The 25307-nt window shown below is 44.6% G+C and overlaps 1 long non-coding RNA gene across 2 annotated transcripts in view; it reads right to left on the bottom strand.

Moving 5' to 3' along the window:
• Window positions 1–1515: 1515 nt before the first annotated feature.
• LOC109547174 (uncharacterized) overlaps window positions 1516–25307 on the bottom strand; it is a 53217-nt gene continuing 29425 nt past the window's right edge. Inside the window, exons 4-5 of one of the 2 annotated variants that reach the window (XR_012330595.1) lie at window positions 2558–2679; window positions 1516–2052 (exon numbers count right to left, since the gene is read on the bottom strand). This is a non-coding gene — a long non-coding RNA (uncharacterized lncRNA). Of the gene's footprint in view, window positions 2680–25307 lie in introns of both variants that reach the window. The other variant, XR_002172917.3, reaches the window with a different exon arrangement.

A 25307-nucleotide genomic window follows, 5' to 3' on the forward strand; every position in this document is an offset into this window, starting at 1 on the left:
AAAAGTTCAGGAAACACAAATTTCCAATTTTAATTTGCAAGTTGTTTGCTGCTACTTTGAAACTACAGGATTGTGGGTTTAATATGGAATCTTTCCAGTAAAAATCTTTTTATTTTGTTCTTTTTCTTGGTGTTCTAATGGACCACCGTAGTTGCAAACATTTTTCTAAGTAGATGAATCCACTTTGTCAACTTCGTGTCTCAAAATCCCATCACCAGAGCAAATCATTTTTAATGGCTAGATTCCATTACCAGGTCAGGCCACAAGCCTGAGTTTTTGAAGCAAATTAATCAGATTAGTGCTGTAACCCAGCTCCTCCCTCCTCTTTTTCTCTATTTTAAATCTTACTGTGAATGGTGAATTTGTCAAAGCCCCTTTTGATGATGAAAGATTGATAGCATTGGAGTCACCACATAATATATTCAACAGCTGTTTTTCTTCCTCATTACACCCTATTCCAGGGTCACATCTGGTTTGAAAAACTGGAAAAATGATGTCTTTTTGTTTATTTTTGTTCATTTTCCTCTAATTCCTTAGATTTCTGCCAGATTGGTAGCCTTCGTGACTCTTTTGTTTCTATGCTTGTGAGACAGAAAGGAAAAAGCACCCCCCTTTCCTCAACTCCTAACCCTAAGTCTGTCTGGTCTTAGCCCAGTCCACAAAGGCTAATTCTTTGCTGGGTTTTAGGCATGTGGGCCTCACAGCAGAAGCAGCACTGTGGCTTCCGCTGCCTTTCCTAAGAATGTCCCTGGCTGCTGTTGGGACGTTAGCAATGTCCCTCCTTCATAAGGGTCTCTGAGACTTTTAGTAAGGAAAAAATAAATAAGTAGATAACAACATTGGGATACACAAATTCCTTTTTTCCCAAATTACTTGTTCTATATTAGCTTCAAATTAAGTGTTCACCAGCTTTGTGTTAAAGAAAGCACCAGTGGACTGCCCACAGTACTGCTTGTTCTGTTTCTGATCAGCTCCAGGCATCAGCAGAATCCATGTAAGTGGAGAACAATTGCTTTGAACAGATATCCTCAAGATAATCCATAATTTTTCCTTTTGCTTCCTCTCTCTTAGTACTCTGATTAGAGGTTGGTCGTCTTTGACACCTGGAATTCAAGACTGGGTCGGGGGAGGTTATGTTTGGGACCTGATCTCGAATGAAATATCTCTACACAGTTAATGAGTAATTTATGACTTTTTCTATGGTGCTTATCCCAAAAAGTAGACAAGTGCAGAGAGGGCTGGAGTTAAGCTGGGGCCAGGACAGGACATGAAAGGGAAATTTCTTTATGGATCAAAATATTTGCAGAGTTTCAAGCAGGCGTGGTACCAACAGGCCCCTCTGTTGACTGCTTCCTTCTGCTAAGCTCACCAGGGCATCAGGGTGGAGTGGCTCAGTATCAGGGACGATGTCTCCTGGAACATGTGGCCTAAATCACCTTATCTGAAGGTTGAAGCTCTCAAACTGTTCAAGCCAGAAAGGACTTTGAAATCCCTGTAGCCCAGGGTCTGCCCGACTTTTAATTTCATGGTCTGTTAGGACTTGGGAGGGAAATAGTTTAAACAATAACAGGTTGTCAATTTTTATTTTGCTTATTGAACAAATAAAATATTCATCTTCTGTCATCATTTCAAAAAAAGGCACTTTAACATAAAAATATGAAAGACTTATTCTTACTCTTAACATAAAGGTTATATCCCAGTTCTTTCCCAGAAGGTCAGTGTCAAGCTTACACCAACGTTACACAAATATATTAGAATACGTGTGTGGACGTGCACGCATCCAAATGCACACATGCTTTTCATCATGACACAAAGGAAACACCTGGTAAATAACAGTCATTATTATTATATTTCCACATACCAGGAAGTCTTCATAAACTGGCCTCTGGCAACTGCAGATAGAGCAACCCTTTCCTCTTCCAGGTAAGGAAAAACTGGTCTAGAGTAGACGTGACTTGTCCAGCTAAGGTCCATGACCAGTTACTGAACATACTGAATAACTTGAGTAGAACTCAAGTCTCTTGACCAAGTATGATGTATCTCTGAAGTTTCCTAGAAAAAATTGAATTTGGCAAATGGCTGGAATCATTGGGCATCTGTCCAGTGTCTGGAGGGATGGGCAGGGAGCTAGCACTTTAGTGGGGCACAATGAGGTCGGTCAAGAGCCACCAGGAGGTCTGGCTACTGCTGCCTTCCTTTCCAACCCCAGAGAAAAATGAGAACAGGAGTAGGTTACCGCCTGGGGGTGAGGGGTGAGGGAGTCCCCACGTGAGGCAAGAGGAGGTGAGTAGCTGCACTTTGCAAATCTTCCTCTTTCTGCCTTCAGTCCCAACACAGAACACCTGCTGAGCCTCTCAGGTCCCGCCTCTCACAACTCCGCTGGGGGTGCCCCCCTCTGCTGCATGAGGTCCTGCCCTTCCAGTCACCAGTCACAGGGAGATGCCCCAACACTATGACTTCTTTTTGCTGTTGTGATTTGGGGGCTATTCTTCATTTCCCAAGCCTTGGTGAGGGCCACTGGGTCAGGTAGGACTGTGTTTAGTGGCTGGTAACACACCCATGTCAGTGAGGCTGCTTTTCGATTTGACGTAGCAGGAAATCAGGTTGCCTGAGGCAGGCTCCTTCAGCCTCTCTGCTCCATCATCCTTTGCTTATGACTTTCATCCTCATGATTGCCTCCTGATCACATGTTCCAGGCAGGAAGAAGAAAAAAGACAATGATAAAAAAGGAAGGGGTGGGCCTGTATCAGGAAATCCAACCTTTCTCACAAAAGCTCCAGTAGCTTCTGCAGATGCCTCATTGGTCAGAGCTATGTCAGAGCTCCTAGGTCCAAGGGAGGCTGGGAAATATGTTGTGTCTGAGCAACAAATTGTGATTTATTAGTAAGGAAAGAATGGATAATTGGTAAGAAACATTGTCTGCCAGGAAGGCATAATGAGTAAAATTGAGCCTCTTTGTTTCCCTTTATCTCTAAAGTCTACTTCACCAGGTCACATTTGAAGGAACTGTTAGTCCAGATCCAGAAACCTTGACATCTATATGGATCTTCACTGAAACCTCCATGCACATGTGCAGTAGATCACACGGCACACCTAGCCAACCTTTTCTACAAGCCTCTTTATGCTATTATCTACCTCCTCTCAGTACTGCTCCAATCTCCCTCTCTTGCTAAACAAAGTAAAACAGGTCTCTCTTCACTCACACCTCTGACCTCCTGCCCTATGTTTCCATGTTTTCCTTCACTGGTCTCTGTGCCCTTTCTTGTGGAAATTGATTTGGTCTCTGGGCTTTTACAAGTCTAGGCCTCTACCCATCACCCCTATAAGCACAGCCATGGCTGAAAACAAAGAATCTGGGAGATTACATTGGGGCCTGTAACACATCCTTTTATATTTCCCCAGCTACCCAGGTGATGAGTGAACCCATGTAAACTCCAGCCCTGCTTACACATACCACATCTGTAGACACCTGTCAGGGCCAGTGAGCCCCTCTCTGCTGCCATGGAGACCCGGCCGCAGCCTTCCCGCTCAGCCTCTGGCTCTCCTTGCACTCTGTTTTAGTCCAAATTTTCCCTCTCCACGTTCATACCCATCCTATTGGATTCAGCCCAATAATTTTCATTTACTCCTTCAAAGGCCTACTTAAGATAGACTCTGAGAAGACTCTCTCAGTTAACCTCGCCTGCCTCCAAGCCAGCCAGTCCACGGTGCTACTCTGAAAGTAAGCCCCTGTTTTATATTATTTTTATTTGACTAGGTATTCAACTTTTGGATCTCATGTCTGTTTTCTTTATAGCTGTTTTGTCTCCACCATTAGGCTGTTAGCAACCTGAGGGTAAGGGTAGGGCCTGGGTCTCCCATCAACCCCTCAGAACAAGGGTTACTCTTTTTTTTCTAGCTGGTGTGTTTTGGGCACCTTCCATGTGTCAGACACTGAGGGAGGTGCTAAGGATATAAGGCAGATGCAGTCCCTGGCTTCCCTCTTCTGGTCCTTTTCCTACCCCCAGGATGGTGCTCTGTTGATCCATCTGACTGACCACTGTCATGATGGAGATGAGGGAGGACATTGGGATTCAGCCCCCAGAGATGAGCCCCATCACTGTCTTCCTGGACTCCAAGTTCATACCACTCTGGCAGCTCCTCTGAAAAGTCCCCAGGTCTCCTCCCAGTATCCCGGCTTCCGGTGTTACTGCGTTGGCTCTGCCTGCCTGCCTACAGCACAGCCAGGGACTGAAGGAGCATTTATTCCAAATGAGGGCAGTCAGCTGAATTTCCAAGTAACAGATTTTTTCCACTTCAATTTTTCTCTTTTACCCAAATAACACATTCATTTTGTGGAAAAGGGATGGGGCAGTTCTTCTAAGGGTTAAAGATTTTCTGAGGAATACCTGGGGGATGGGCAGGGCTCAGCCAAAGCCCTTCTCCTGTTGGGAGGGAAGGCAAGAGGAAGCAATGGAGAGGGCTCTCCAGCCCCCAAGGATGACCGAGGGGATGAGGTCAAGCCAGGGGGCCGAGCCTTTTCTCCTCCCACCCGATTCTCCACCCACCATCCCTTCATCTCTTTCCCTTTTTTTGTCTTCTTCTCTTTCTCTCTTCTTTCCTGTTTTCTTCTGTCCCTCTCCTTCTTTGTTCATGAATTCATTGATTCATGCATTCTCTCAGTGGGCATTGCTTTAGCAGCTGCTGTATGTCAAACACTGTGCTATAAGCTAAAAATACAGAGTAAAAAAGTCAAGGCTCAAGGCTTTTACGGTCTAGGGCCTGTGGAGGGTGGGGCACCCAGATGACAGGCTGGGGGGAGGAGTGACAATTGGCAAAGAGAGTTAACTGCTAAGTCTCCAAGTACATTCAGAGTCTTAGGCAGTACATCTAAAACAGGGAAAACTGGGATCAAGGAGACAGGACTCAGAGAACCTCTAGTGTGTATCCATGCCGCCTGGCTCATTCATCTCTCCTATCCTATCCTAGGCAGAGACATCTCAGTGGTAAAGAACATGGACTGTGTGAGCAGGCTGCCCCCCATTCAAATCCCAGGTCTACCACTTTCTGTGATCATAACAAGTCATCTAATCTTTTATTTATTTATAACAGATTTTCTTTTTCTAGGGCCATTTTGGGTTCACAGCAAAATTCAGCAGAAAGTACAAAGAGTTCCCCATGTACAGCTGCCTCCCCCACCACGCACAGCCTCCCCTACTATCAACATCCTACACCAGAGCGGGGCGTCTGTTACAGTTGAGGAAACTACACTGACACATCATTATCACCCAAAGTCCATAGTTTACCTTCAGGTTCACTCTCGGTGTTGTACATTCTATGGGTTTTGACAAGTGTGTAATGACATGTAGCCAACAGTACACTGTCATTACAGAAATAGTTTCACTGCCCAAAAAACTCTCTGTGTTTGCCTTCCGTTGGTCTTTTTATTCTCAATTTCTTCTTCTTTGGGTGATCATGGGGATAAAACGTGGTAATATATTGTACATGAGTGCCTTGCTTTAGGTGTGAGTTATTAGTATAATATTCCCATGAAAAGCCCAGAGGCCCTCCCCCAGTGGGCCCTGATCGTATTGCACGGTATCGGAGGAAGGAATGAACCAGGTGGTGAGGGGTGAACGCTCTCCGGAACAGTGAGATGACACACTGCCTCAGCTGGTTGGGTGGTAGGCTACTTGGGGAGCAATAGTGGAAGGAGGATATGGAGACGCACAGGATTCCAAAGGGGCTCTGGACTGCTCTCTGCTCCCGAAGTAGCCCATCCAACTTTATCCAGGCAGTCCTCTGACTGCTCTTGGCCGGGGTTTAGAGAGCCTGCGTGAGTCCGGTCCACGTGGCTGATGTGGGGAGGGAGGGAGGGCTCATGCCCAGGCTGGGCCACGCTGGCTTTGGAGAAATTGTTCCTGAAAGTCCCTGGCAGGAAGAGGGCTGCTGTAGGCTGTTAATCTGCAATGCAAATCGACAAGTAAACAGTCTCCAATGAGAATCTCAGATGCCGGGTTCATTGCAGAGACCCAGACACTCATCCTGGGCTCCAGGTGGGGGCCAGCTAGAGGGAACCTGTACATGAGCTGAGGCAGAGCTGCTGGCCTCTCGCCCCTCCCATATCCAGATAGGTATGTTGCCCAGGAGATCTCAGTCTCCTCCTGCCCCAGACAGGCACAGGGAGAAGAAGGCTTGACAGTACAGATGGCACAAATATATCACCTGTTGTTCAGATGGGAAAACTCATTCTAGGATCTGCTTGGGCTGACTAGACAGAGCAAATGAACTGGACCCTGGTGCTAGAGACATGGGTGGGCTGCGTGGTGGGCTTGGGATTACACGCTCAGTCTCCACCTCCGTTGGGTCTGTCACCAGGCAGGGGCACAGCTGGGTTTGGGGGGAAGCCAGGTGCTTGCTGTATATATACTCAGAATTTATTGGCCTGTGGTAAGCAGGGGTGGGGAGAGAGAGGATGGAATGGAACACATCTGGTGACCTGATGTTTTTGTTTTCCTACTCTTGCTTGGTTGAGGGCTTTTGCTGTGCTTGGGGCTGGAGGAAGAAGTCCGGAAAATGGGTTGAGGCCCTAGAAGGGAAGATGGGGGCAGGGAGTGTACGTTACTTAGCTGGGCTCAGACAAGGAGAGCCAGTTTGATCCTGGGAAGGCCTCTGCACCTTACAGAGTGGGAGGGGGCTCAGTTTCCTCGTGTGAAGATTCGATGAGGAAGAAAAGTATGATCACATGAACATTTAGCAGCATTTCCAACAGAGACAAACCCGGCAACCATATCCACACATAAACCCCAAAGAAGTCCGTAAACACATACGCCTGCAAGTATAGGTGCAAACGCAGCCATCAGCTGTACGTACAATGAAAGCTCATGCGTCTTACTTACACGCATGCTGCCTCTGAAGCACAGGCAGCCACATTCACCAAGACCAGAGGGAGTCTCACTGACCCTACAGATCAAGACCAGCGTGCCTTGAACCATCATCACCCCTTGGATGTTGCAAAGCCTAACGCCCATCTCAAGTTTTCTGCATACTTCCAGAGGGCATGCCTGCTTTTGATGAATCATACAGGCCAGGGTCCCCCGGCCATTCCTCACGACAATCTCTGTTCCACATCACCTCCATGCAGACGGAGAACATGGCAGAAACACTCTCAAGGCTTCCATGATGTGGCAAGCTTAGGAAGATTTAAAGAAATGTACATTATAACAATGCAAAAAACTCAAATAATAGACATTTCTGTTCTTATTTTTAAAAACCTATTGGTCATTCTCACAACTCCAGATCCAGACACTCTCCACCTTATTCAGCAAATCTTCTTTCCCTTCTTCTCTGTTGTTTTATTCTCAGGGGCAAAATCCAAATTCCTCTCATTTTCTTGCATGGAGCAACTCAGCTGTCTCCAACCTCTGTCCCCAACCTTGGCTCCTGAACCCCCGTAAGATAGCCAAAAACTCACTGGAAACTCTGAAAATAGCCCCCGTGGCTTGCTGATTAAGGCCATCTGCCTCTCCCATCTTCCTCTAGAGGGGTAATATATATATACATATATATATATATATATAAACATCTTTATTGGAGTATAATTGCTTTACAGTGGTGTGTTAGTTTCTGCTTTATAACAAAGTGAATCAGCTACACATATACATATATCCCCATATCTCCTCCCTCTTGCGTCTCCCTCCCACCCTCCCTATGCCACCCCTTTAGGTGGTCACAAAGCACCAAGCTGATCTCCCTGTGCTATGTGACTGCTTCCCACTAGCTATCTATTTTACATTTGGTAGCGTATATATGTCCATGCCACTCTCTCACTTCGTCCCAGCTTACCCTTCCCCCTCCCCGTGTCCTCAAGTCCATTCTCTACATCTGCAACTTTATTCCTGTCCTTCCCCTAGGTTCTTAAGAACCATTTTTTTTAATTTTTTAGATTCCATATATGTGTGTTAGCATATGGTATTTGGTTTTCTCTTTCTGACTTACTTCAGACTGTATGACAGTCTCTAGGTCCATCCACCTCACTACAAATAACTAAATTTCATTTCTTTTATGGCTGAGTAATATTCCATTGTATATATGTGCCACATCTTCTTTACCCTTTCATCTGTCAATGGACACTTAGGTTCCTTCCATGTCCTGGCTATTGCAAAGAGAGCTGCAATAAACGTGTGGTACATTATTCTTTTTGAATTATGGTTTTCTCAGGGTATATGCCCAGGAGTGGGATTGCTGGGTCATATGGTAGTTCTATTTTTAGTTTTTTAAGGAACTTCCATACTGTTCTCCATAGTGGCTGTATCAATTTACATTCTCACCAACAGTGCAGGAGGGTTCACTTTTCTCCACACCCTCTCCAGCATTTATTGTTTGTAGATTTTTTGATGATGGCCATTCTGACTGGTGTGAGGTGATACCTTATTGTAGTTTTGACTTGCATTTCTCTAATGATTAGTGATGTTGAGCATCCTTTCATGGATTTGTTGGCAATCTGTATATCTTCTTTGGAGAAATGTCTATTTAGGTCTTCTGCCCATTTTTGGATTGTGTTCTTTGTTTTTTTGATATTGAGCTGCATGAGCTGCTTGTAAATTTTGGAGATAAACCCTTTGGCAGTTGCTTCATTTGCAAATACTTTCTCCCATTCTGAGGGTTGTCTTTTCGTCTTGTTTATGGTTTCCTTTGCTATGCAAAAGCTTTTAAGTTTCATTATGTCTCATTTGTTTATTTTTGTTTTTATTTCCATTACTCTAGTAGGTGGGTCAAAAAGGATCTTGCCATGATTTATGTCATAGAGTGTTCTGCCTATGTTTTCCTCTAAGAGTTTTATACTGTCTGGCCTTACATTGAGGTCTTTAATCCATTCTGAATTTATTTTTGTGTATGGTGTTAGGGAGTGTTCTAATTTCATTCTTTTACATGTAGCTGTCCAGTTTTCCCAGCACCACTTATTGAAGAGGCTGTCTTTTCTCCATTGTATTTTCTTGCCTCCTTTATCAAAAATAAGGTGACCATATGTGCATGGGTTTATCTCTGGGCTTTCTATCCTGTTCCATTGATCTATATTTCTCTTTTTGTGCCAGTACCATACTGTCTTGATTACTGTAGCTTTGTAGTATAGTCTGAAGTCCAGGAGCCTGATTCCTCCAACTCTGTTTTTCCTTCTCAAGGTTGCTTTGGCAATTCAGGGTCTTTTGTGTTTCCATACAAATTGTGAAATTTTTTGTTCTAGTTCTCTGAAAAATGCCATTGGTAGTTTGATAGGGATTGCATTGAATCTGTAGATTGCTTTGGCTAGTATAGTCATTTTCACAATGTTGATTCTTCCAATCCAAGAACATGGTCTATCTCTCTATCTGCTTGTATCATCTTTAATTTCTTTCATCAGTGTCTTATAGTTTTCTGCATACAGGTCTTTAGTCTCCTTAGGTAGGTTTATTCTTAGGTATTTTATTGTTTTTGTTGCAGTGGTAAATGGCAGTATTTCCGTGATTTCTCTTTCAGATTTTTCATCATTAGTGTATAGGAATGCAAGAGATTTCTGTGCATTAATTTCGTATCCTACTTCTTTACCAAATTCATTGATTAGCTCCAGTAGTTTTCTGGTAGCATCTTTAGGATTCTCTATGTATAGTATCATGTCATCTGCAAACAGTGACAGCTTTACTTCTTCCTTTCCAGTTTGGATTCCTTTTATTTCTTCTTCTTCTCTGATTGCTGTGGATAAAACTTCCAAAACTATGTTGAATAATAGTGGTGAGAATGGGCAACCTTGTCTTCTTCCTGATCTTAGAGGAAATGCTTTCAGTTTTTCACCATTGAGAACGATGTTGGCTGTGGGTTTGTTATATATGGTCTTTATTATATTGAGGTAAGTTCCCTCTATGCCTACTTTCTGGAGGGTTTTTACCATAAATGGGTGTTGAATTTTGTCGAAAGCTTTTTCTGCATCTATTGAGATGATCGTATGGTTTTTCTCCTTCAATTTGTTAATATGGTTTATCACATTGATTGATTTGAGTATATTAAAGAATCCTTGCATTCCTGGGATAAACCCCACTTGATCATGGTGTATGATCCTTTTAATGTGCTGTTGGATTCTGTTTGCTAGTATTTTGTTGAGAACTTTTGCATCTAGTTCATCAGTGATATTGGCCTGCAGTTTTCTTTCTTTGTGACATCCTTGTCTGGTTTTGGTATCAGGGTGATGGTGGCCTCATAGAATGAGTTTGGGAGTGTTCCTCCCTCTGCTATATTTTGGAAGAGTTTGAGAAGGATAGGTGTTAGCTCTTCTCTAAATGTTTGATAGAATTCGCCTGTGAAGCCACCTGGTCCTGGGCTTTTGCTTGGTAGAAGATTTTTAATCACAGGCTCAATTTCAGTGCTTGTGATTGGTTTGTTTGTATTTTCTCTTCCTTCTTGGTTCAGTCTCAGAAGGTTGTGCTTTTCTAAGAATTTGTCCATTTCTTCCAGGTTGTCCATTTTATTGGCATAGAGTTGCTTGTAGTAATCTCTCATGATCCTTTGTATTTCTGCAGTGTCAGTTGTTACTTCTCCTTTGTCATTTCTAATTCTATTGATTTGAGTCTTCTCTATTTTTTTCTTGATGAGTCTGGTCAATGGTTTCTCAATTTTGTTTATGTTCTCAAACAACCAGCTTTTAGTTTTATTGATCTTTGTTATTGTTTCCTTCATTTCTTTTTCATTTATTTCTGATCTGATCTTTATGATTTCTTCCCTTCTGCTAACTTTGGGGTTTTTTGTTCTTCTTTCTCTAACTGCTTTAGGCATAAGGTTAGGTTGTTTATTTGAGATTTTTCTTGTTTCTTGAGGTAGGATTGTATTGCTATAAACTTCCCTCTTAGAACTGCTTTTGCTGCATCCCATAGGTTTTGGGTCATCATGTTTTCATTGTCATTTGTTTCTAGGTATTTTCTGGTCCTCTTTGATTTCTTCAGTGATCTCTTGGTTATTTAGTAGTGTATTGTTTAGCCTCCATGTGTTTGTAGTTTTTACAGGTTTCTTTTCCTGTAACTGATATGTAGTCTCATAGTATTGTTGTCAGAGAAGATACTTGATACGATTTCAATTTTCTTAAATTTACCAAGGCTTGATTTGTGACCCAAGATATGATCTATTCTGGAGGATGTTCCATGAGCATTTGAGAAGAAAGTGTATTCTGTTGCTTTTGGATGGAATGTCCTATAAATATCAATTAAGTCCATCTTGTTTAATGTGTCATTTAAAGCTTGTGTTTCCTTATTTATTTTCATTTTGGATGATCTGTCCATTGGTGAAAGTGGGGTGTTAAAGTCCCTTACTATGATTGTGTTACTGTCGATTTCTCCTTTTATAGCTGTTAGCATTTGCCTTATGTATTGAGGTGCTCCTATGTTGGGTGCATAAATATTTACAATTGTTATATCTTCTTCTTGGATCAATCCCTTGATTATTATGTAGTGTCCTTCTTTGTCTCTTGTAATAGTCTTTATTTTAAAGTCTATTTTGTCTGATATGAGGATTGCTACTCCAGCTTTCTTTTGATTTCAATTTGCATGGAATACCTTTTTCCATCCCCTCACTTTCAGTCTGTATGTGTCCCTAGGTCTGAAGTGGGTCTCTTGTAGACAGCATATATACAGGTCTTAATTTTGTATCCATTCAGCCAGTCTATGTCTTTTGGTGGGAGCATTTAATCCTTTACGTTTAAGATAGTTATTGATATGTATGTTTCTATTACCATTTTCTTAATTATTTTGGGTTTGCTATTGTAGGTCTTTTCCTTCTCTTGTGTTTCATGCCTAGAGAAATTCCTTTAGCATTTGTTGTAAAGCTGGTTTGGTGGTGCTGAATTCTCTTAGGTTTTGCTTGTCCATAAAGGTTTTAATTTCTCCGTCGAATCTGAATGAGATCCTTGCTGGGTAGAGTAATCTTTGTTGTAGGTTTTTCCCTTTCATCACTTTAAATATGTCTTGCCACTCCCTTCTGGCTTGCAGAGTTTCTGCTGAAAGATCAGCTTTTAACTTTATGGGGATTCCCTTGTATGTTATTTGTTGTTTTTCCCGTGCTGCTCTTAATATTTTTTCTTTGTATTTAATTTTTAATAATTTGATTAATATGTGTCTTGGCATGTTTCTCCTTGGATTTATCCTGTATGGGACTCTCTGCACTTGCTGGGCTTATTACTTCCTTTCCCATATTAGGGACGTTTTCAACTATAATCTCTTCAAATATTTTCTCAGTCCCTTTCTTTTTCTCTTCTTCTTCTGGGACCCCTATAATTCGAATGTTGGTGCGTTTAAGGTCGTCCCAGAGGTCTCTGAGACTGTCCTCAATTCTTTTCATTCTTTTTTCTTTATTCTGCTCTGCAGTAGTTATTTCCACTATTTTATCTTCCAGGTCACTTATCTGTTCTTCTGCCTCAGTTATTCTGTGACTGTTTCCTTCTAGAGAATTTTAAATTTCATTTATTGTGTTGTTCATCATAGTTTGTTTGCACTTTAGTTCTTCTAGGTCTTTGTTAAACGTATTTTCTCCATTCTATTTCCAAGATTTTGGGTCAACTTTACTATCATTACTCTGAGTTGTTTTTCAGGTAGACTGCCTACTTCCTCTTCATTTGTTTGGTCTGGTGAGTTTTTATGTTGCTCCTTCAACTGCTCTGTGTTTCTTTGTCTTCTCATTTTGCTTAACTTATTGTGTTTAGGGTCCCCTTTTCACAGGCTGCAGGTTCGTAGTTCCCATTGTTTTTGATGTCTGCCCCCAGTGGCTAAGGTTGTTTCAGTGGGTTGTGTAGGCTTCCTGGTGGAGGGGAATGGTGCCTGTGTTCTGGTGGATGAGGCTGGATCTTGTCTTTCTGGTGGGCAGGACCATGTCCAGCGGCGTGTTTTGGGGTGTCTGTGACTTTATTATGATTTTAGGCAGCCTCTCTGCTAATGCGTGGGGTTGTGTTCCTGTCTTGCTAGTTGTTTGGCATAGGGTGTCCAGCACTGTAGCTTGCTGGTTGTGAGTGGAGCTGGGTCTTAGTACTGATATTGAGACCTCTGGAAGAGCTTTCGCCATTTGATATTACAAGGAGCTGGGAGGTCTCTAGTGGATCAATGTCCTGAACTCGGCTCTCCCACCTCAGAGGCACAGGCCTGACACCCGGCCAGAGCACCAAGACCCTGTCAGCCACACAGCTCAGAAGAAAAGGGAGAAAATAAGAAAGAATGAAAAAAAAATAAAGTTATTAAAATTAAAAATTTATTAAAAATAAAAAAGTAAAAAAAAGAAAGGAAGAAAGAAGAGAGCAACCAAACAAAAAACAAATCCACCAATGATAACAAGCGCTAAAAACTATACTAAAAAAAAAAAAAAGGATAGAACTCTAGGACAAATGTTAAAAGCAAAGCTATACAGGCAAAATCACACAAAGAAGCATACACATTCACAAAAAGAGAAAAAGGAAAAAGATATATATATCTACATATTAAAAAAAAAGGAAGAGAGCAACCAGATCAATAAACAAATCTACCAATGATAATAAACTCTAAATACTAAACTAAGATAAACATAAAACCAGAAACAAATTAGATGCAGAAAGCAAACCCCAAGTCTACAGTTGCTCCCAAAATCCAATGCCTCAATTTTGGAAACATTTGTTGTCTATTCAGGTATTCCACAGATGCAGGGTACATCAAGTTGATTGTGGAGATCTAATCCGCTGTTCCTGAGGCTGCTGGGAGAGATTTCCCTTTCTCTTCTTTGTTCGCACAGCTCCTGGGGTTCAGCTTTGGATTTGGCCCCGCCTCTGCGTGTAGGTCGCCTGAGGGCGTCTGTTCTTCGCTCAGACAGGATGGGGTTAAAGTAGCAGCTGATTAGGGAGCTCTGGCTCACTCAGGCCGTGGGGGGGGGGGGAGGGAGGGGTATGGATGCGGGGCGAGCCTGCAGCGGCAGAGGCCGGCATGATGTTGCAACAGCCTGAGGCGCGCTGTGTGTTCTCCTGGAGAAGTTGTCCCTGGATCACGGGACCCTGGCAGTGGCGGGCTGCACAGGCTCCCCGGGGGGGAGGTGTGGATAGTGACCTGTGCTTGCACACAGGCTTCTTGGTGGCTGCAGCAGCAGCTTTAGCATCTCATTCCTGTCTCTGGTGTCCGTGCTGATAGTCACGGCTCGCGCCTGTCTCTGGAGCTTGTTTAGGTGGTGCTCTGAATCCCCTCTCCTTGCAAATCCCGAAACAATGGTTTCTTGCCTCTTAGGCAGGTCCAGACTTTTCCCCGGACTCCCTTCCAGCTAGCTGTGGCGCACTAGCCTCCTTCAGGCTGTGTTCACGCAGCCAACCCCAGTCCTCTCTGGAATCTGACCCCTGAAGCCCAAGCCTCAGCTCCCAGCCCCCACCCGCCCCGGCAGGTGAGCAGACAAGCCTCTCAGGCTGGTGAGTGCGGGTCCGCACTGATCCTCTGTGCGGGAATCTCTCCACTTTGCCCTCTGCACCCCTGTTGCTGCGCTCTTCTCCGTGGCTCCAAAGCTTCCCCCTTTCCACCCTCCCCCCCCACCGTCTCTGCCAGTGAAGGGGCTTCCTAGTGTGTGGAAACCTTTCCTCCTTCACAGCTCCCTCCCACTGGTGCAGGTCCGGTCCCTATTCTTTTGTCTCTGTTTTTTCTTTTTTCTCTTGCCCTACCCAAGTACCAGGGGAGTTTCTTGCCTTTTGGGAAGTTTGAGATCTTCTGCCAGCCTTCAGTAGGTGTTCTGTAGGAGTTGTTCCATGTGTAGATGTACTTCTGATGTATTTGTGGGGAGGAAGGTGGTCTCCACGTCTCACTCCTCTGCCACCTTGAAGGTCCTCTCAAGGGTAGTTTATATTTTTCTAGTTGAACTTAAATATGCAAATACACACTTAGCCACAGAAACACAGAACTCTCTGTCCATGTCACCAGACAGGTTAGGCAGAAGACGAAGTCATCTCTGCCATGCTTAGGTCAGTAAGCTAAATCTAACCTTCTGCCTCCTCCCCCACCCCCTCCCCACTTCCCGCTTCAAGGGTTCTATGGGCTCTTCTAACCGTGGACTTATTAATTTATAAAGTCAACATCACTGAGAGTCTGTTTATGCCAACCAGTCTTCTTGGGATACAAAGATGAATGAAACGAAGCCATGGAACATAGGAGCTCAAATCATAGATGCGGGGGGCAGATAAGTACAAGGGTAATCATGATTTAATGAGATTATGCCTGTGATATGGAAGTAAAATGTGCTGCTGGAATACAGACGAAGGGTAATTTAATCAGTTTGGCAGTGGAAGTATGGAGAAGGTGTGCAAGATGAGTAAAAGTTCATCACGTAAAAAAGAGGAGTTGTCATTGGGGACCAAACCAAGCCATCATTCATTCATTCATCCATTCATACCTTCACTCACTAATTTTTAGGACTGTGATAAGCAATAAACAAGACAGACAGACTTTACTTTTTTTTTTTTTTTTTTTGCAGTACGCGGGCCTCTCACTATTGTGGCCTCTCCCGTTGCAGAGCACAGGCTCCAGACGTGCAGGCTCAGTGGCCATGGCTCACAGGCCCAGCCGCTCCGCGGCATGTGGGATCTTCCCAGACCAGGGCACGAATCCGTGTCCCCTGCATCAGCAGGCGGACTCTCAACCACTGTGCCACCAGGGAAGCCCCAGACTTTACTTTTAATGGAAACTTTAATACACATGGGAGTGTTCTGGAAAGGGAAGCTGAGTGAGATGAACCTCTCTAAGGAGGTGACACTTAGGCTGAGACCTAAAGGAAGAATAAGCATTAGCTAGGTGAAAAAGAGTGGAAATATGTTCAGGCAGCGGAAGGAACATGTTCAAATCTAAAAGTGAGAAAGAGTTTCATGCTTATGAGAAACAGCAAGACGTCTGGTGTCATTGATGCTAAGAGACACGGAGGAGAGTGCCATGAAATGAGGCTAAGGAAGTAGGAAGGTTCCAGACATATTAAGGGATTCCCCCAACACACACACTTCCTCCTGATATGGCTGTGTGCAGAATTAGGGGGAACACTAAGAAGACAGAGCCTGAAGTTTAACTCTATGAGTTGAGTTCAACTCTATGAGATTAAAGAGCTTTGGGCTGGGAGCTCCTCTGCATCCAGTCACTTGGTATGGGAGATGTGGTCTAGGAAGAATACAAGTGTAAGCCAACAGAGCTGCAACCTTGGTATACTGTAGCCGTGTCACATGAAGGCATGGGATTCTCCTCCCTTAAAGACTCACCATCATGGCTGGTACAGGGCCATGGATCAACACAGATGTCACGCAGCATCAGATAGGAATGCATCAGTCAAATGTGACCATCCTACAAATAAGACGCCATATAACACTCAAAGGTGGACAAAAGAAAGGACCCGATGGTGGCCTGGCATATTCTCAAGTTCCTCCCTTCTTTTGGCCTTTGAATGCAGATTGACTATCTTGGACTAGGCGACCACTATGGTCCTTAGGCCCAAAATGGGTACAGATTGAGGCTCAAGTGGTTAGTGTGAATAGTAAACAGAGGCAAGTCCTTATTTTTATTCCAAACTTGTAACATTAATCATACAAGTTACACTAAATGTTTTTGATGCGACACCATCAAAAGCATTTAGACTAGGAAATGTAAAGATCAGAATTACGTTTGTAAAAGATTACTTTGAATGCTGGCGAGTTCAAAGTATTCATGGAATACTTTGGAATGCATTAAAGGAGAGAAAGAGAATAAAGCCTGAGAGACTAATTAGGAGGTTTTATTAGTTAGAAATGCTTTCAGCTTCAAGTAAGAGAATACCCAACATAGTTTAAACCTTGGTTTAACAACAAGAAGTCAGGAAATCAGGCATCCCCCAGGTATGGTTGGGCAGCTCAATAATATCATTAAAGACCCAAGCTTATTCTATCCTTCCACTCCACCACTGTCCATGTGTTGGCTTTTTATTCTCTTGCTTGTCCCCTCATGTTTGCAAGATGATTGTCTTACCTCAAGACACAATAATCTTATTGAAGGCAGAGAAAAGGAGGAAGGAACAGTGCTAGCCACCATCTGTTCCTTTTCTCAGAAAAGCAAAACTTTCCCAGAAGCTCATCACAGATGTCTCCTTACATCTCATTTGTCAGAATTGGATCACAATGCCCCTCTAACTGCAAGCAAGACTGCAAAATTGAAAATCTGGATTGTACATTATAATTCAGTGCCTGAAGCTAGAAACATTGCTGCCTGGAGCAAAATTGGGGTTCTCATAGCCAGGTGAAAAGAGAAATGACTGTTGAGTAGGAAATAAACAGCAATGGTCACAGAGGCAAGAGAAGAGGGCCCCAGATAAGATACATTGGAGATAGAGATATTTAAAAGGTGGAAGTTACAGAACTTGGTGATGGGATGAGGAGAATAAAGGAGGGAAAGAGGAAAAGGTTGGTTTCCAGGTTATCTGCCAGTTTGGGCAGCCAATAGATTATAATGTCATCAGAAAATATGAGGAAAAAACACAGATGTGGGGAAGATGAAGAGTCTACTTTTAGACATTTTGAGTTTGAGGAGTTTGCATATATCCAAGTATTAATATCATGTATGTAGGTGGATATATCACTCTGGAGCACAGAAGTAAGGTCTGGGCTATAGATATGGATTTGGGAATCATTGGAAGCCATGGGAGTAAAGGGGTTTATTTAAGAGGATGCCTTGGGTTACACAGAAAGAAATACAACTCAAACAAGGTTAAGGAGAGAAAAAGAACAAATTTGGCTCACACAGCAGGAAAAACATAGGATGGGGCTAAATTATGGTCCAAGAGCATCTAATGCTGATACTCAGATCTGGAAGTTGGTTTTTTTCTCTTCCCTCCAGCTCCCACTTTATCTTTTATAAGATAACAAACCATTTCTGTGTATATTACTTCATTATATCCTCATGACTATCCCTTGAAGCAGGTATATTATTATCCCCACTTTAAACATGAAAAATCAAAGCCTAAAAGATTAAATGTCCTGTCCTCACTCAAGAAGGGAAAGGAATTTAGATTTGCAGTCTGCAAGGGACATGAACCTTTGACTCTCAGAGCTCCTAGACCTTTAGCTGTGGGCAGAAAGGGCCTTTCAACGAAGCTGTAAATTATCTCCTTCTTGTTGTCATGTAGACAAGCATGAGCGATGATTGTCTCTCTCTTGCAACAACTCACTGAAGGTCAGCAGGAACTGACCAACACAAGTCAACATCCCAACATTTTTCTATCAAGCCCCCTAAATCACCACTCCTGGAGTTGTTTGACTTTTGTCAACAACAAATCATGGGAATGATTTGAGCATGTATAAAAAATGAATAAGATCCAGGAAAGCAGAAAAGATGGAAGATATAGAAAACAGAGGTGTGAAGGCGGTAGAGCATGGGATCCGTAGCGCCAATGGAAAGACTGGCCTCACAAGCTGCCGTCCATTGTAACAGGAAGGCCAGAAGAGAGAATGGGAAAGGATGCAAGGAAGATTGTATATGTCTATGTCAGCTTGCTCTACCCCATTTCAATACCTTTCTATATTACCTTACTCTGTTATAGAGGCTGGAAAGAGCAAAACTAAAATTGCTGATGTCCCTTGCAGAGTTCTAGTCAATGGGAGTAGCTGAAATCCTAGAGGGGGCTTTCCCTTCCTGAATAAAATGGCAAAGCATCTCTAGCAGTGGGCTTTTCCTTCCCACCTTTTTATTTCCTCTCTTTTTCTTGACTGGGCATTGGCTTTGATGCCTGGATATCCAGCAGCTATATTGCAACCATGAGGAGAAAGTTCACACACTAAGGATGATGGAACAGGAAGACAGAGCCTGGTACATTAATGATCTCCTTGAGCAGCTGCACTTGGTACTATCTATCTCCACACTTTTTGTTTCACTGAGGAAGGAAGGAAGGAAGGAAGGAAAGAAGGAAGGAAGAAAACAACTTTCTTAGTTAAGCCATTATCTGTCAGGGTTACTATTACTGATAACTAAACATAAACCTGGTTTATGTATACCCCTGGGGCCTCTGGGTTGCCTCCTTTTATTCCTGGATGCACTCCCCTGACAGCTGTGGACACAATACTAATGGCAGTAGATGCTGGGGCTCACTGGGCCATGCCATAGAACATGTGGGTATCAAGACTCCTGTATAAGTACGACAGGAGAGTGGAAGGAGCTGGGTTAGCAGACTTAGAGGAGCTTCTCTTTGGAAGGGAGTAGGGAAGGCAAGAGAGACACGCTGTGTAGCAGAAAGAGCAGTTGACTGGGATTAGTTATCCTGGTCCTAGCCCTCAGCCTGCCACTATCTGTGTGACCTCTCTGGGCCTCAGCCTATAAAATGAAGGATTTGAGCTAGATCAGTGGTTCTCAACTTTACCAAAAGGAAGAAGAACCCTATATTTTTTGAAAGACTTTCGATCTACCTAACTGCATTTATCAAACTATTCATATTCCCATGAGAATACTCTTGATATAATTCCAGCCAAAAGCAAAGAAAAACAACTTTTAAATTTAGCCTGTTTAGTCTTATCATAGGATAAAATTTCCATTAGTTCTTTAGAAAGTTGTAAATGTTTCTCGGGTCCACATTATTATCTTTGAGGACTCGTCATAATCTAGGGATTTGCCTAGGAGAGCTCTGAGGTCCAATTCCCTCTCCCATGATGCCGGAGCCCTGTGCCCCTTAGCAGCCAGTGGAGGTACATTTTCCATTCTGCTCGTAGGCTCAGTTCTGATTTCCAGTGCCAGGAGCTATCTTATTTCCTTTATGAAAAACAAGCCTGTCCTAATGGCCCATTCCTGCTGGCCTGAGAGTACCTCATTTGCCCTGAGTGTCTGCCAGCCCTCCTCAAAGGTAATCTTTTTCTACCTTACCCCACCTTCCTCCTCATGCCAGGAGGGAGCTGTCTCACCTAAACCTTCATCTCAATTACCCTGCTGTGCAACCTTCTGACCTGAGAGACCTGGAGACCCTCTCAGCCAGTCTGAGGAATGAGCCCTGATCCTTTCCCTCAAGTAGCTCCCTCTGCTGCTGAAGAGAGAGGGGCAGAGACTCTCAATCCAGTTGAGTAGATGCTGTCATGGAGAATCCAATTTGCTGCTGAAGCACTTAATGGTCAGTTCTGCTTGGACGTGGGAAGGCCAGAGAGAGGTGGGAGAGAAGGTGATATCTGAGTAGAGCCTGAAGGGTGAAGGGAGAGCCAGGGCAACATTTGAAGATCAGTGCCACAAAGGAAGGTTGGGTTGGGCTGGGGAAGGGCGGGGCTTGCATGCTAGTTCCTAACTCATTTGCCTGACAACTTTATTTAAGGCCTCCCTCCCTCCCTGCCTTCCTTCCTCTCATAAATATTTATTGAGCATCTTTTTTGTGTCAGATATCCTTTAGGTGGTAGAAACAAATGAATAAGACATGTCTTGTCTTGAAGGAGCAGACACTCAGGAGGCAAGGATATATCCACTCTATTCCTGCTCCTTAGAAGGGACTAATAAGGATTGTTCCTCCCACCCTCTCTGACCCTGACACCTCACTGCTCTAGAGGAGTCCAGGCCTGGACAGAGGATGAGTGGCACGCTCAGAAGGCATGGGCAGTTAGTGGAGAGCCTGTGGTGGGATCATCATAAAATAATCCTCAGTGAAGCTGTAATCCTAGTGGATCCTGGAGGAGAGAGGCCAGCACCAATCAAGTCTGTTCAACAAACTTTACCAAGGATCTCCTAAGCCCAGTGTTACTATTGGAGTTCCCGGGGAGAGGAAGTATTCCTTTCCCCTCAAAGCATGCACATTAAAGTTGTTGAGACAAATACACAGTGAGAATGTTAGGGAGAGTAAGATAACTTCCCTGGGAGAGGTACAAAAAGCTCAGAGACAGGGAAGAGCCTACCCAGTCAGAATGGTTAAAAATGGAGAGAGCAGCTGTTGGGATGAGCCTTCTCATCAGTTAGGACAGCCTTTGGCTACTGATTACTGAGGTTTAACAAATAGGTGTTTGTTTTTCTCTTGTAACAAAAAGTGTGGAGGGAGGCCCGTGCAGGTCTCAAGGATGTCATCAAGGACCCAGGCCCCCTCTGTCTTCCGGGCCAGCATCCTTAATATGCAGCCTTCTTGGGTTGGAAGTTGGCTTCTCCGCCCCCAGGCATCAATCACATCATAGACTTTCAAGGCAGCAAGAAAGTGAAAAGCAAAAACACATGCCAGATATATTACCGCTCTGCCTCCTCCTTTTTTGTTAAAATAAATGTCTATCTCATTGGCCAGAACTGTGTCACATTATCACCTCTAGCAACAAAGAAGCCTGGAAAATCATTATTTTTAGGATGGCCCATTGATCTCCCTTCTCCAAACAAAATCAATGTACTGTAAATGAGGCAGAAGGGGAGCACAGGTACGGGCTGGACAGCAAGCAGTGCCTGCCAGAACCCTAAAGAATCAGTAGAACCCACTAGAATGAAGTGTGGAAAGACTTCCAGGCAGAGGAAACAGCAGGAGCAAAGGCGCAGGGTGGGAATGTGCCAGGCATGTTTGGGGCACCACGAATATTCCAGTTCAGCTGGAACATAGGGAGTGACTAGTGGGAAGAATGGACTCTCTCACACCGTCCCAGCCCACCCTTCCCCCTCCCCGTGTCCTCAAGTCCATTCTCTACGTCTGCGTCTTTATTCCTGTCCTGCCCGGGACTAAGTTCTTGAACAAACACTAACATGGCACTCACTCTGTGTCAGACACTGTGCTAAGCACTTTCTATATAGTAACCAGTTAATCCTCATAACAGCCCCATGGGTTAGGTACAATATTACCAATGTGTTACAGATAAGGAAACTGAGGTACAGAGAGGTTAAGTAACTTGCCCAAGGCTCCACAGTCACTCACAGCAGAGTCAGATTTTGAGCCAGAGTCCATGTTCTCAAGGACCTCAGTGTGAGGCCACTGTGTGGAAGCTTCAGGAAGTTCTCTGGGTCACAGAAGACATGCTCTCTAAGGGGATGGTCAAAGATGCCAAGGGCTAGGAGGGAGTTAAGCATGGACATGGCTGACCTCTGTGACCTCCGAGGACTGTCTCTCACCTTATGCCCTATCCAGGGCTGCTAGAAGTCTAAAATGGATTAATGGAAATGAAGGTGCTTTGATAAAGTTGGGCTGTGCTCCCTAAATACAAGGTCATGCCATTCCGCAGGTTGGCCAGCACTGGAATATCAATGAGGTCTTCTAGTGAGACTGAAGGTCAAGGACACTGAGAGGCAGGGAAATTATTTCCCTTCTGGCCCTGCCTGCCTGCTCTCCATTCCTGCCCTTCCCCAACTCCAGAAGGGTGAGTGGAGAGAGTGAGGCAGAAAGGAGTAAGGAGGCAGTCAACACAAGAAAAGACAGGCTGCCCTTAAAACGGCAACCAAAAGTCCCCTCCTGACTTAGAGGTTTGGTCTATGCGCTGAGCTTTTGGATTAAACTGAAACCCTTTGGCCCATCCTGCCTGCTGGGCACAGGGTTTGTTTTCCCAGTAGATCACTTCAGCCTGACCTAAAACTTTTCTAGCAAAGGGTCAGTGCAGACCAGGAAGAGGGCCTGGGGCAAGAAGAGATAGTAGCACCCATCTTGCATCATGGGCGAAGGCCCCGGGGGGTCTCTGGCATTTTGTCAGAGGAGCCAGGAAGGCAGCCTCGATTCCTACTTCTCCCCAAGCCGACAGCTGGGTGAGACAGCTCCAGGGCCCAGCCTGCAGACTCACTTCAGTTGTTCTGTTTCCATCTGTCCCTGACTGACTGCCTCAGGAGCTGCGGTGTGGTAGACAGAGATAAGCTCTCTGCCAGAGGCAGTGTGGAGCGTGGCTGGGAAGATGTCTGGGTCCAGGAGGGGCTGTGTACAGGAGACATTATGTAGCCGCCGTCTAAAGACAAATTACAGGGATGGGGAGGATGGAGAGAAGGAACGGAGGTGGCTCCTGAAGCCTTGGGGAAGGAGAAAGGGAAGCTAAATTAGGACAGTGAAGAAAAAATAAACACACAGAGTAGAAAAAGGAAGGAAGAAAGTAAAAAAACGAGCTTTTTGCATCCTCCTGGAGGGCGAAATAGAGAAGATAGCTTCACTGCTAAACTTCAGCAAGAAGCATTGGGTTAGATCTTAGATTTCAAGATGGGGGGGGCCACCCACCCACTTTTATCCACTGGCATGGTTGCACAGTGAGACGTCTTCCTTAGAAGCTGGAAGAGGGATGGGTTCTGAATACATCCAGGGAAACGGGCTTAGGGACCTCCAGAAGCCGTTCTAAGTAGACTTCACAGTTTCCTCAGAGCCAGGGAAAGAAGAGAGAAGCAAGAACTGGGAGGAAGGAGGGCAGAACTGACATTAATTGAAGGCCACAGTGTAGGCTGTCTGCTGACATTCTGTCACTGAATGCAGACACTGGCCCCCGTGCAGGGGCTAGATCTCTCTTTCACAAGGGAATAATCTGAATGCTATACAAGGTCAAATGGCAATTAAGTAGCAGAATCAGGATTTGAACTCGAGTCTGGCACAAATGCCCACGATCTTTCCACCAACGTACTTCTTGGGAAAAGGCAGTAGGAGGAGGCTTAGTGGGAGTCGAGGAAGAGAGCCTGCTATAGTGGAAAGAATGCTGAACCTCAAAGACCAAGGTCATATATCTGGATCTGACGTGCAAGAGATGTCTTATGACCTTGGGCAAATAATTTCCATCTCCTAGTCTCAGTTTCGCATCTTATAAAGTGAGAGCTTGGGCTAGGTGCTCTCTAAAGCCTTTACTGTCTCTAAGCACATAACGTTTAGTTGGGAACCTGCTTCCATTTACCACAGTAGCCTTCTTTTTCCTACTTCTGGTATTATGTTCTATTCTGGGCATGGGAACTAGGGGTGGGTACCCCTTCCTGCAGCCCATTCGAGATTGAGGGCAGAGACTAGAAATTATGATGACACTTTCTAACGTGGTGTGATCAATTAATTAACCAAATAAATAAACAAATATGTATTAAACCTACCATGTGCTTGACATGGTGCTTAGTTGGTGATACAAAGGGGAATGAGACTTGGCTTCCAGGTCCACGGAGCTTACGGGCTAATGGGAAACCCACATCCACAAGGGATATTGGCCAAATGTGATCAGAAATCACTAACACTTTATGGAAAAGCTTGGTAAGCCATGCCCATTTCAGCCCAGGCTCCTCCACTCAGAGACGTATGTGAGCCAAGGTCAAGGGTGTTTGGGACCACACCTTCTCTATTTTGTCAGCTGTACCTTCGGCCTCTTGGATGCTGGCCACCTCTGACATTGGCACCCACGTTGAAATTGTAGTCAATTGTCTCTGACTGTGGTTGGCAGTCTCTGGGGGAACCTGGGACAACTTGTTCATGGCCAGTGGACGGTGATAAGGGGCAAGCATGGAGCAGTGTGGCCGCACTCAGGAGGGCTTGAGACAGGCTGGGACCCAGGAAGGACCCTTTGCTGCAGTGCTTGTACCTGGACACACGTCTCCTCGAGCAACAGAACACAAAGAAACCATAAGGGACTAAAAATAAATGTGTGCATGCACAACTGGGGCAAATTCTGGACAACGAGATATAAAGAGACCAAAAAACCCAACTGCCACTTCCAAAGAGCCGGGAGCAAAATCAGGGGGTTGGGAGAAAAGCCCGGTATTGCGCGTGACCCCTGCACACACCACCACCTAAGCGGTGGGCAAACCGCTTAAGCCACCCCTCAGGCCTGACCCCTGGACACACCCCTACCCTCACCGCATATTAGGAAACAGCTTGCCCCGCCCCCACCCCAGCAAGCGAGCGGGCAATCAAGGGAACCTGTTGTTTGTTCTCGTTACCCCTGCTGCAGGAGGGGCCCCAATAAAGCCTTGCCTGAATTTCTTGTCTGGCCTCTGATCAATTTCTATTGATTAAGGAGGCCAAGAACCCTGGTCGGCAAAAGGCTGAACAACCTGACTGTGGAAGGGAAGACCTTGGGAGGACGAGACCACTGATGCAGAGGTAGAGGTGGAGGGCCTTCCTGCCAGAGGGGATGAGAATGTTTACAGGCCTGGAGGAGAGAAAGCAAGAGTCTTGTTCCAAGGATTGCAAATAAATACTTGAGTGGGCTGGAGGGTAGAGATAGTACTGAAGCGGAAGGCAAAACCAGCGGCAAAGGGGCTCAGAGGTGATGCTGGGGGTCTGCACTTTATCCTGAGAGTAACAGGGGAGCTGTCCCTCCTGCTCTTGTCCACAACAGCCCTTCTGTGGCCACTTCCCTTTCCTGCCTTTCTTTACAAGGCTCCCAGGTGCCTAGGATAAACTCCCTTTAAGCTTGGCCTGGCTAAATCTTGCCCATCCTCCAAGGCCCT

Source organism: Tursiops truncatus, chromosome 1 (assembly GCF_011762595.2).
Source record: "Tursiops truncatus isolate mTurTru1 chromosome 1, mTurTru1.mat.Y, whole genome shotgun sequence".
In the NCBI taxonomy this organism is placed as follows: domain Eukaryota; kingdom Metazoa; phylum Chordata; class Mammalia; order Artiodactyla; family Delphinidae; genus Tursiops; species Tursiops truncatus.